The sequence below is a fragment of the Salmo salar genome, unplaced genomic scaffold, assembly GCF_965601325.2.
Source record: "Salmo salar unplaced genomic scaffold, fSalSal1 ptg000221l, whole genome shotgun sequence".
NCBI classification, from domain to species: Eukaryota; Metazoa; Chordata; class Actinopteri; order Salmoniformes; family Salmonidae; genus Salmo; species Salmo salar.
This window is the reverse complement of record NW_027675333.1, coordinates 1,440,866-1,454,638: the sequence shown is the minus strand read 5'-3', so window position 1 is coordinate 1,454,638 and position 13,773 is coordinate 1,440,866. Positions and strand designations below refer to the sequence as shown.

The 13,773-nt window shown below is 40.1% G+C and overlaps 1 protein-coding gene across 3 annotated transcripts in view; it reads left to right on the top strand.

The window, feature by feature from the left end:
• LOC145850252 (tripartite motif-containing protein 16-like) overlaps window positions 1–13,773 on the top strand; it is a 698,685-nt gene that overhangs the window by 397,562 nt on the left and 287,350 nt on the right. For 2 of the 3 annotated variants that reach the window (XR_014383242.1, XR_014383243.1), the window contains exons 3-4: window positions 4,004–4,121; window positions 5,202–5,390. The gene's annotated coding sequence lies outside the window, so the exon portion shown is untranslated. Of the gene's footprint in view, window positions 1–4,003; window positions 4,122–5,201; window positions 5,391–12,182; window positions 12,300–13,773 lie in introns of all 3 variants that reach the window. The other variant, XR_014383241.1, reaches the window with a different exon arrangement.

The window sequence follows — 13,773 nt, the reverse complement described above, 5'->3', positions numbered from 1 at the left end:
CAGCACCTGGTGCTGATAATATAGCAGCACAATCAATAGGAGGTGAACAGCGCCTGGTGCTGAAAATATAGCAGCACAATCAATAGGAGGTGAACAGCACCTGGTGCTGATAATATAGCAGCACAATCAATAGGAGGTGAACAGCACCTGGTGCTGATAATATAGCTAACTTGTGATGCAAGTGTTGCACAGCAACAGATGGAGAAAACCTACACCAGTCGAGTAATTAATTTCAACAATAATCTTCATTTTAATTTGACTTTAAAAACAACAAGAGAGCTTAATTGGAGTCTATTTCTTCAGAGTGAAGGCCCATATAAAATAACTTAACTGGCTGAGCTAGGCTGTGTGGGGGTGAAGGCCCATATAAATAACTTAACTGTCTGAGCTAGGCTGTGTGGGGGCGCAGGCCCATATAAATAACTTAACTGTCTGAGCTAGGCTATGTGGTGCCGAAGGCCCATATAAATAACTTAACTGTCTGAGCTAGGCTGTGTGGGGGCGCAGGCCCATATAAATAACTTAACTGTCTGAGCTAGGCTATGTGGTGCCGAAGGCCCATATAAATAACTTAACTGTCTGAGCTAGGCTATGTGGTGCCGAAGGCCCATATAAATAACTTAACTGGCTGAGCTAGGCTGTGTGGCTTAACAGCATCTTTCACAAGACAACAACATGGCCTAATAAAAGAGGGATTTGTATTTATTTATTAGGCCAACTTACAACTGCAACATGGCCAAAAAGGCAGCATCCTACATAAAACAATAATTTAAGAAAAAAAGGTGATGTCTGTGTCTGAGTGTCTGTAGCCCTGTACCAGGAGTCTGGGATAACCTGAGTGTCTGTAGCCCTGTATCAGGAGTCTGGGATAACCTGAGTGTCTGTAGCCCTGTACCAGGAGTCTGGGATAACCTGAGTGTCTGTAGCCCTGTGTCAGGAGTCTGGGGATAACCTGAGTGTCTGTAGCCCTGTATCAGGAGTCTGGGATAACCTGCTCCTGTAACGACAAAACAAACAGAAAATACTGTCAGCATGAGACCTAAAATAGCCATTGATAAGCACTAATAATCACAATAATAATAATAGCAATTATAACAATTATAATAATAATAATAATAATAATTACTATAATGTTAGTAGCCTATATGACTATTTATTAAATACTAAGTGATTTACTTAATGGGAAAAGTTGCATTTCCCCTCGGACACGATCTTGTGGATGTCAGGTGAGAGGGATGTGATGTTGATGAGCAGGCAGTCCTCGGTTGCCTTATGTGAAAGCCGGTTCCTGTCGTGAGTCGATTGCATTCATAGAGGAAAAGGAGGACTCACAGGTGTAAGTTGATCCAAACATTGTTAGCACATAAAAGGAATTCCTCCATTTCCAAAATACGAAGGTGGTCAGCTGCTGCCCTCATTGGGTATAGCGAGCACCATCCCCCTCTCTCTCCCTCCATCTCCCTCTCTCTCCCTCCATCCCCCTCTCTCTCCCTCCATCCCCCTCTCTCTCCCTCCATTCCCCTCTCTCTCCCTCCATCCCCCTCTCTCTCACCCAGGTTCTGTTATCTCAGGTCATAAATTCCTGGAGGAGACTCTCTCCCTCGTGCAGTATAGAGAGAGGGTTTCACACTCTGATGGATGAGACAATGCAAGCCATTCATTTGTGGGGCGATTTCCTTCAACCTGCTGACCAGGCCCCTGTGTCTGTCCACCATAGCAGGAGCCCTGACGGTGACCACAAAGTTGACTTTTTCCAGTGACAGGCCATGCTACGTAAACAATTGTTCCAGCTTTGTGAATAGGATGTCCCCGGTGGTGTGTCCTTCCAGGGGAACGTCCCCGGTGGTGTGTCCATCCAGGGAAACGTCCACGGTGGTGTGTCCTTCCAGGGGAACGTCCCCGGCGGTGTGTCCTTCCAGGGGGATGTCCCCGGTGGTGTGTCCTTCCAGGGAAACGTCCACGGTGGTGTGTCCTTCCAGGGGACCGTCCCCGGAGGTGTGTCCTTCCAGGGGAACGTCCCCGGCGGTGTGTCCTTCCAGGGGAACGTCCCCGGCGGTGTGTCCTTCCAGGGGAACGTCCCCGGCGGTGTGTCCTTCCAGGGGAACGTCCCCGGCGGTGTGTCCTTCCAGGGGAACGTCCCCGGCGGTGTGTCCTTCCAGGGGAACGTCCCCGGCGGTGTGTCCTTCCAGGGGAACGTCCACGGTGGTGTGTCCTTCCAGGGGAACGTCCCCGGCGGTGTGTCCTTCCAGGGGAACGTCCCCGGCGGTGTGTCCTTCCAGGGGAACGTCCCTGGTGGTGTGTCCATCCAGGGGAACGTCCCCGGCGGTGTGTCCTTCCAGGGAAACGTCCACGGTGGTGTGTCCTTCCAGGGGAACGTCCCCGGTGGTGTGTCCTTCCAGGGGAACGTCCCCGGTGGTGTGTCCTTCCAGGGGAACGTCCCCGGTGGTGTGTCCTTCCAGGGGAATGTCCCCGGTGGTGTGTCCTTCCAGGGGAATCAGTGCCAGTAGCTCTTCTTTAAAGTAATTTCCATGAAAATAACGGACATAAACACACAACTGTGCTACATCGGTGTTGTCAGTACTCTCATCAATAGCCAGGGGAAAATGCTCAGCCTGACTGAGCCCCTCCAGAACAATCCTATGCACATCATCCGCCAGAGCACAGACACGCCGTCCAGGCTGTTGTCACAGACAGGGGCACCTGTTTGACAGACGCAATTATGCTGTCCATAGACTTGTCTGTAGCCAATTCCTCCAAAACTGTCACCATGCAGTTTTTAAACAGCTCTGCGTCTGTGAAGGGCATGTTGTGTTTGGTTAGAACCCAGGATGCTTTTAGGAAAGCACTTGTGACCTTCTGTTGTTGGGTCAGGCCACGAAGGAGGATTCTACTGCCGTGTTTGTAGGTTGTAGTTAATGCTTCAGTGTTTCTGCGTCGGGCCTCTGTCTGGGGCGGGAAGGCCCCTTTGAAAGTACTACGCTTAGATTCATAATGCCATCTGAGATTGAATTATTTGCAAACAATGACATTTTCATTGCAAACAAGACACTCTGGCTTGGCATTGGAGAAAGATGGTAAGATGAATGGATATCTCTCTGTCCGTTCTTCCCTGAAACTTTGATTTTCATTATCCACCTTTTGTTACTTTTTGAGAACGACATGTTCTCTTGCTATCAAGCCAATTGTTCTGAATGAATGTTGATATTAATAAAGTAGTGTAGACTACAATAGGCTACGTAGACCTGTTTTTCCCCACCAATCAACGCACAGAGAAATAAACAAAAAGTTATAATTGAATAGAGATATTGGTGATTTTATGAACTTAATCAGATCTAAATTATTTTATTGTCCCTCAATGTACTATGTACTAATCAAATGTGTTAAACATGTTGTTAAATTTGTAGTGTTGGCGTATTAATTGTGCTAATATTATATGCTAATTATGTTCTGGCCTGCCGACTTTAACTCAGAAAAAAATTCTCCCGATGTCACGTCCTGACCATAGAAAGCTGTTCTTTTCTATGGTAGAGTAGGTCAGGGCGTGACAGGGGGGTTTTCTAGTTTCGTTTTTCTATGTTGTTTTCTAGTTTTGTATTTCTATGTTGGGTTTTGTTTGGGATGATCTCCAATTAGAGGCAGCTGGTCATCGTTGTCTCTAATTGGAGATCATACTTAAGTAGGTGTTTTTCCCACCTGGGTTTGTGGAAGATTGTTTTTGAGTAGTGTATGTTTCACCTCTGCATCACGGTTTGTTGTTTTTTTGTTCTTTAGTTTATGTGTATGTATTGCATAGTTTCACAGTTCAATAAAATATGTGGAACGATAATCACGCTGCACTTTGGTCCGCTCCTCTCTATGACAACCGTGACACCCGAAGCCAAATCTAGTTGACAAACCCTGTTTTATAGTATGTCATGGCCTTTTCTGGCCAACTGCTGTTATGTTTATAATATACTATGGTGTTGTGTCACTAGACTTTGACCAGATATTATTGCATCCAAAGATCAACTGTACCTAGAACATAGATACAGAGACACTTGTTATCAGGAAGCTGCTCTCTCAGCCCAACGGAAAATATCTCAATAACTTGACATGTTCTGGTTGTGAATTCAGGCTACAAGGTAAGAATCTTCCCAGGGATTATTGGAAAGTGTGTAGAGAAATTAAATGTATGGTGTTATTTTAGTATAGTGACTGACAGTAAAACACTCAGATTTAAAAGTCCATTTCACCTGGGACAGTTATGTGACAGTTCAATCATACAAAATGGCGCTAACTGGGCGTAGGCAAGTCAAATTCAAAAACATATTGTTCATATATTCGTATATTGTGGTTATTTTACAATTTGTATATTTTTATGTATAAGTTGTAAATCGTCTTTTCAAAATATCGTAAAATTTGTTTTCTAAACTACAATGAGCTCCTCTTTCCTGTGTAATTTGGTATGAAACCACTGAACATACTTTTCTTAACATTGTTATTATGAACTGAATTCAGTAACAGCATAATAATATCATACCTGTTGAACAAAGCAACACACTAGAATGAGAGAAATTATTAAAAGAGAAAGTGACTTATTAATATTATGTTATTATTATTATTATTACTATTAGTTCCACTACATGGAGAAAAGGTGAAAAATATCAGTCACGACTACATGTTCATGTGATGCATTAAATCACCTGACTGTTGGGATGTATCTGTTAGTAAATGTTTTATTGCTAAGAGATAATTAATAAAATACAACAATTGACATTCAATAATTAGTTGTCACTGTGTTAATCACAACCAACATGTTGGATCTCTGTTTAGTTGTCACTGTGTTAACCACAACCAACATGCTGGATCTCTGTTTAGTTGTCACTGTGTTAACCACAACCAACATGCTGGATCTCTGTTTAGTTGTCACTGTGTTAACCAACATGCTGGATCTCTGTTTAGTTGTTACTGTGTTAACCACAACCAACATGCTGGATCTCTGTTTAGTTGTTACTGTGTTAACCAACATGCTGGATCTCTGTTTAGTTGTCACTGTGTTAACCAACATGCTGGATCTCTGTTTAGTTGTCCCTGTGTTGACCACAGCCAACATGCTGGATCTCTGTTTAGTTGTTACTGTGTTAACCACAACCAACATGCTGGATCTCTGTTTAGTTGTCACTGTGTTAACCACAATCAACATGCTGGATCTCTGTTTACAGGGGTCAGTGCTCTAAAATGAGTCTCTCTGGGGAGAGAGAGGAGGGGGGCCCTGCCTCTAAAATGAGTCTCTCTGGGGAGAGAGAGGAGGGGGGTCCTGCCTCTAAAATGAGTCTCTCTGGGGAGAGAGAGGAGGGGGGCCCTGCCTCTAAAATGCATCTCTCTGAGGGACATGACAACAAAGCTAAGAGGTGAGATGACAATGGACTTTGTTTCTTAAACATTATTTCCAACATTTGTTATTTTTAATCGGAAATGATTTCTTACGGGTACCTTCATGTGTCTGTAAAATATTGTTGTTGTAAGATTTTAATTCATAGATTTTTGTGTATTCATTTTTGTTTTGCAAAACGCAATATAGCTGGAATGAAATGTTTGTATCCTGTATATTTCACTGTGATATGTGGTTGTCTCACCAGCACACACACACACACACACACACACACACACACACACACACACACACACACACACACACACACACACACACACACACACACACACACACACACACACTCTTTACCAGTATACACACTCATCTCTATAGAATTTTAGCATGACACAATCATTTAGCCTACTCTTAATTATTGCCTAATATGTTGGCAGGCATAACTTTATTGTTCTTACTAATTCTGATCGGTGTTACAAGCTGAATTTGGACAATATATCCGTTATATCAACCCAGTCTTCACTCCTGTTTAAACCAAAAAGGGTTCTATCTTTCTTAATATACGGAACCACTAAAGTTCTATATAGAACCCTTTATAGGAGGTTAGCCTGTCTGAGTATACAGTATATATAGAATATATATATATAACCCTTTATAGGAGGTTAGGAAGTGTCTGAGTATACAGTATATATAGAATATATATATAACCCTTTATAGGAGGTTAGCCTGTCTGAGTATACAGTATATATAGAACCCTTTATAGGAGGTTAGCCTGTCTGAGTATACAGTATATATAGAATATATATAGAACTCTTTACAGGAGGTTAGCCTGTCTGAGTATACAGTATATATAGAATATATATAGAACCCTTTACAGGAGGTTAGCCTGTCTGAGTATACAGTATATATAGAATATATATAGAACCCTTTATAGGAGGTTAGCCTGTCTGAGTATACAGTATATATAGAATATATATAGAACCCTTTATAGGAGGTTACCCTGTCTGAGTATACAGTATATATATAAGATATATAGAACCCTTTATAGGAGGTTAGCCTGTCTGAGTATACAGTATATATAATATATATATAGAACCCTTTATAGGAGGTTAGGAAGTGTCTGGGTATACAGTATATATAATATATGTAGAACCCTTTATAGGAGGTTAGGAAGTGTCTGAGTATACAGTATATATATAATATATATAGAATCCTTTATAAGGCTCTTTGATCAGAACTCTAGAGGTTCTTCTTCGCTGAATTGATCTTCATTATATCCAAACACACTGGTGGTCAGGGAGGCATTTCTTTGTTTGAACGATGGCCCACGTCAACTCTGGCTGACTTTTTTACAATATGATATATTACAACACTTTACAATACAATACATTATAATACAATATATTATAATTAAATACATTATAATACAATACATTATAATTAAATACATTATAATACAATACATTATAATACAATACATTATAATACAATACAATACATTACAATACAATACAATACATTACAATACATTACAATACAATACAATACAATACAATACATTACAATACAATACAATACATTACTATACAATACAATACAATACAATACATTACAATACAATACATTACAATATAATACAATATAATACAATACATTACAATATAATACAATATAATACAATACAATACAATACAATACAATACATTACAATACAATACAATACATTACAATACTATACAATACAATACAATACATTACAATACATTACAATACAATACAATACAATACAATACATAACAATACAATACAATACAATAAATTACATTACATTACATTACAATACAATACAATACAATACAATACAATACAATACATTACTATACAATACCTTACATTACAATACATTACAATACAATACAAAACAAAACAATACATTACTATACAATACAATACATTATAAAACAATACATTATAATACAATACATTATAAAACAATACATTATAATACAATACATTATAATAAAATACATTATAATACAATACATTGTAATACAATACATTATAATACAATAAATAAATCACTTAGGAAGACAGACAACAACGGACTTTTTTTCAATACTATACATTACTATACAATACTATACAATACTATACATTACTATACAATACTATACAATACTATACATTACTATACAATACTATACAATACTATACATTACTACACAATACTATACATTACTACACAATACTATACATTACTATACAACACTATACATTACTACACAATACTATACAATACTATACATTACTATACAATACTACACAATACTATACAATACTATACATTACTATACAATACTATACAATACTATACATTACTATACATTACTATACATTACTATACATTACTATACAATACTATACATTACTATACAATACATTACAATATATTACAATACATTGCAATACCCCCCCATATACCTATAAGAGTAAATTGTCTTCATTGTCAGCACTTCTAAAATCAATCTCAAAATATTGTTTTAAAAAATGAATAATTCAGTTTTTCATAATAATAATAAAAAATGAATATTACTAATGTAACCCACTGTAAAGACTGGGTTTAGTTTATTGTGTGGCACTGCTCATGTCCGCGTTCTGGAACTGTCCCCGTCCCCGTACAGAACTGTCCGCGTCCGGTGCGGCGCCAAGCATATTGTCACGGTTACGCGCAGAGTGGCTGAGGTGATCTTGGAGAATAACGATGGAGTTCGCTACAGTGTTGAGACGTCGAAGTTTATTGTTGAATTTGCTTTTTGCTTTACGGTCAGGGACAGTATGAGTGTCGCCAGATCCTTTTCACTCTCTGTCCTTGTTTCATTTTGTGGTTCACCGGATTCATCATCATCCTCGAGACGAAGTACAGAACAACCTGCTACCTAGCCAAGCTAGTCGGTACAGCTAGGTAAGCTAGCTAGCTACTCTACCAGCAGCATCCTAGTTATCCTGGCTAGTCGATAAAGCTCGGTAAGCAAGCTAGCTACTCTACCAGCAGCATCCTAGTTATCCTAGCTAGTCGGTACAGCTAGGTAAGCTAGCTAGCTACTCTACCAGCAGTATCCTAGTTATCCTAGCTAGTCGGTACAGCTAGGTAAGCTAGCTAGCTACTCTACCAGCAGCATCCTAGTTATCCTAGCTAGTCGATACAGCTCGGTAAGCTAGCTAGCTTCTCTACCAGCAGCATCCTAGTTATCCTAGCTAGTCGATACAGCTCGGTAAGCTAGCAAGCTACTCTACCAGCAGCTTCCTAGTTATCCTAGCTAGTCAATACAGCTCGGTAAGCTAGCTAGCTACTCTACAAGCAGCATCCTAGTTATCCTAGCTAGTCGATACAGCTAGGTAAGCTAGCTAGCTACTCTACCAGCAGCATCCTAGTTATCCTAGCTATCCTAGCTAGTCGGTACAGCTACGTAAGCTAGCTAGCTACTCTACCAGCAGCATCCTAGTTATCCTAGCTAGTCGGTACAGCTAGGTAAGGTAGCTAGCTACTCTACCAGCAGCATCCTAGTTATCCTAGCTAGTCGGTACAGCGAGGTAAGCTAGCTAGCTACTCTACCAGCAGCATCCTAGTTAACCTAGCTAGTCGGTACAGCTAGGTAAGCTAGCTAGCTACTCTACCAGCAGCATCCTAGTTATCCTAGCTAGTCGGTACAGCTAGCTAGCTACTCTACCAGCAGCATCTTAGTTATCCTAGCTAGTCGGTACAGCTCGGTAAGCTAGCTAGCTACTCTACCAGCAGCATCCTAGTTATCCTAGCTAGTCGGTACAGCTAGGTAAGCTAGCTAGCTACTCTACCAGCAGCATCCTAGTTATCCTAGCTAGTCGGTACAGCTAGGTAAGCTAGCTAGCTACTCTACCAGCAGCATCCTAGTTATCCTAGCTAGTCGGTACAGCTAGGTAAGCTAGCTAGCTACTCTACCAGCAGCATCCTAGTTATCCTAGCTAGTCGGTACAGCTAGGTAAGCTAGCTAGCTACTCTACCATCAGCATCCTAGTTATCCTAGCTAGTCGGTACAGCTAGGTAAGCTAGCTAGCTACTCTACCAGCAGTATTTTAGTTATCCTAGCTAGTCGGTACAGCTAGGTAAGCTAGCTAGCTACTCTACCAGCAGCATCTTAGTTATCCTAGCTAGTCGGTACAGCTAGGTAAGCTAGCTAGCTACTCTACCATCAGCATCTTAGTTATCCTAGCTAGTCGGTACAGCTAGGTAAGCTAGCTAGCTACTCTACCATCAGCATCCTAGTTATCCTAGCTAGTCGGTACAGCTAGGTAAGCTAGCTAGCTACTCTACCAGCAGTATTTTAGTTATCCTAGCTAGTCGGTACAGCTAGGTAAGCTAGCTAGCTACTCTACCAGCAGCATCTTAGTTATCCTAGCTAACACTACATCATCACCGGCTGCCTGTACTTCTTGTGGACCGTTGGAGCTCCCCAGTTGTTTCTTCCACCTGTTAAATCCCGTGGAGGGCTTCTCCCTCTCTCGTTGATGGATGCTGTAATGCGTTGCGTGCTGGTGGCAGGGAAGTCAGGCGCAGGAGAATGAACTTGGTAAAAATGGAGCTGTTTAATAAACATCAAAACCTCGGAAAACCAAAGTATACAAAATAACAAATAGAGGGTGCAAAACCCGTCGCACACCAGAATAACAATAAACACCTACATACAACAAACAATCTCCGACAAGGACATGAGGGGAAACAGAGGGTTAAATACACAACATGTCATTGATGGGATTGGAACCAGGTGTGATGGAAGACAAGACAAAACCAATGGAAAATGAAAAATGGATCAGTGATGGCTAGAAGGTCGGTAGTGTCGACCGCCGAACAAGGAGAGGGACCGACTTCGGCAGAAGTTACCTCTGTCCGATTCTCCTCTCTTCACTAGATGGACTGTAACTTTAGTGTTTAACCCCTCTGTGTCCATGGACTGAACTTTTGAATATTATTTTCGGGCGCCTCAAGTAGGCTGGACACATGACATTTTTAACAATGTTTTTTTTTTCTGATGAAAACTAGTTCATTGCATCCTCCATGGAGCTCAGTTTCATAATATTACGTTATGTTATGAAGTAATCGCTAAAAAACAGACCTTATTTTAGGTCATTTTTCACCCTGCCAGCTCCTACTAGTTCAATTGAGCACCGTGACGCCAACTCACCTTCTGAACGTTCTATTCCCAGCTCATTGTTCTGCGTTAAAATGGCAGCTTCTCTATTGTTATCAATGAGACCTGTCGGCAATAACCATGAACGCCGACCTCGGGTAAATTACTATTAACCTTGTAGGCTGACCTCAATTATTATTATTATTATTATTATTATTATCAGGTAACTTATTATTATTAACAGGGTTCTGGCTACTTTGTGAGTGTTATCCCTGTTCGCTTGGGTACATATTGTGGTGGCCCACAGTCCTAAACGTTAACCATTTTCTGGTCATGGTTAACCATATTTGTTTTCAGAAAAAGGTATACCACCTAAACAAAACGCATGTCCCTGTCCTCTTTTTCAGATGTGGCCGATTTTAAACATCCAGAATACATTTTTTAATTAAGAAATAACACTTTTTTTGATGACTTGTTGTTTCTAAATGGCTGCTGGGTAATTGGATATGCATTGAAATCGTTGCATCGCAGGTTCACAGAGTTGCGTAGGTTCACAGAGTTGCAAACCAAATGGATAGGTCTAGCTCATTGATTTGTAGATCTGACGTAGTTGCTACCTCAGATTATGAGCCTAGTTCAAAGATGAAAAAATAAAAACATGGAGTCTCCTCGTGCATGCGCCCCCAGTCTCATTGTTCTCAGATCGACCACTATCCAAATGCGCTACTGTTTTTCAGCCATGGCCTGCAAAGTCATCATTCAAAGTTCTGGCGCCTTCTGAGAGCCCATGGGAGCGTTAGAAAATGTCACGTTATGCCAGAGATCCCCTGTTTTGGATAGAGATGATCAAGAAGGCCAAGAAATGGTCAGACAGGGTACTTCCTGTACAGAATCTTCTCAGGTTTTGGCCTGCCAAATGAGTTCTGTTATACTCACAGAACCATTCAAACAGTTTTAGAAACGTTGGAGTGTTTTCTATCCAAAGCTAATAATTATATGCATATTCTAGTTTCTGGGCAGGAGTAATAATCAGATTAAATCGGGTACGTTTTTTATCCGGCCGTGAAAATACTGCCCCCTATCCATAACAAGTTAACCATAAACATCACACATTTAGTTAATTATATATTTAAAACTATTTATTTAGATGGGTGACATTATCTGCCAAAATAACATGTAGATGCAAAATGCAAAAACATGTACATGCAAAATAATGTAGACCAAAAAGAGCTCTCCAGCAGGTACCAAAACATTCAAAGGCCATTTTCTCAAAGTGAGGTTACAAGTATATCATCTTCCAAAGCAGAAACACTTTTCCACTGTTCCTCAACTGTAGTGTATGATATACCATGTTCTAGCTCTGAGGCTCTACTATTATCAAATGTGAAAAACACAATTTCAAATTTTGCTACATAAGACCGAGCCGTTCATTTGAGAGAAAGGCAGATATATAACATTTTGCAAAAAAACATTGTCTCTCTGAAATGAAACCATCAAATGATAGATTTTAAACAAATACATGTCTGTCGTTGAACAATCCGATGCCATGATTAGATAGTGAAAAAACACACTTAAACAATAAAATCTAATTTATGAACATTTCTGAAAATGAGTAGATGAGAGATGTAATGTTTGTCTCTGTTGTGTTGAAGTCCAATCAAGCAGGAGAGACCAGCCTCCCCTGTTCCCAGCTGTGTGTCCATGAAGAGTGACTGGTCTATGGGTCATCCTATAGTGTTTAGAGAGGGAGACTTTTCTACTGAACAAAGGTAAGAAGAACTCATGGGTCATGGTCAGTGAGTTAAACAACACTGTCTCTAGTCATTTCTCCTCTCCCATTTTCACATTTCTTTTGGTTGTTTTCATAATCCACAGGCTAATCCTTTAGTCCATTTTCATAGTCCTAAAACAATATTAAACAAACACAACGTTCCCTCCACGTGTGTGTGTGTGTGTGTGTGTGTGTGTGTGTGTGTGTGTGTGTGTGTGTGTGTGTGTGTGTGTGTGTGTGTGTGTGTGTGTGTGTGTGTGTGTGCTCTCCCTGGATGAAGAGATATAATCTCTATCCTGATTGCCTAGTCACTTTTATCCTTACCTACCTGTACATATTACCTCAATTACCTCAACTACCTGGTACCCCTGCACATTGACTCAGTACTGTTACTCCTTATAGTCTCATTATTACCTCAACTACCTGGTACCCCTGCACATTGACTCAGTACTGGTACTCCTTATAGTCTCATTATTACCTCAACTACCTGGTACCCCTGCACATTGACTCAGTACTGGTACTCCTTATAGTCTCATTATTACCTCAACTACCTGGTACCCCTGCACATTGACTCAGTACTGGTAATCCTTATAGCCTCATTATTACCTCAACTACCTGGTACCCCTGCACATTGACTCAGTACTGGTACTCCTTATAGTCTCATTATTACCTCAACTACCTGGTACCCCTGCACATTGACTCAGTACTGGTACTCCTTATAGTCTCATTATTACCTCAACTACCTGGTACCCCTGCACATTGACTCAGTACTGGTACTCCTTATAGTCTCATTATTACCTCAACTACCTGGTACCCCTGCACATTGACTCAGTACTGGTACTCCATATAGCCTGATCTCTGAGAGTGAGACAGATATATATTATTACTGTGTTAAACCTAGCAGTACTACTGATTTCTCTGAGAGTGATGCAGATATATATTATTACTCTATTAAACCTAGCAGTACTACTGATTTCTCTGAGAGGCAAATATATATTATTACTGTATTAAACCTAGCAGTACTACTGATTTCTCTGAGAGGCAGATATATATTATTACTGTATTAAACCTAGCAGTACTACTGATTTCTCTGAGAGGCAGATATATTTTATTACTGTGTTAAACCTATCAGTACTACTGATTTCTCTGAGAGGCAGATATATATTATTACTGTATTAAACCTAGCAGTACTACTGATTTCACTGAGAGGCAGATATATATTATTACTGTGTTAAACCTAGCAGTACTACTGATTTCTCTGAGAGGCAGATATATATTATTACTGTGTTAAACCTAGCAGTACTACTGATTTCACTGAGAGGCAGTTATATATTATTACTGTGTTAAACCTAGCAGTACTACTGATTTCTCTGAGAGGCATATATATATTATTACTGTGTTAAACCTAGCAGTACTACTGATTTCTCTGAGAGTGAGACAGATATATATTATTACTGTGTTAAACCTAGCAG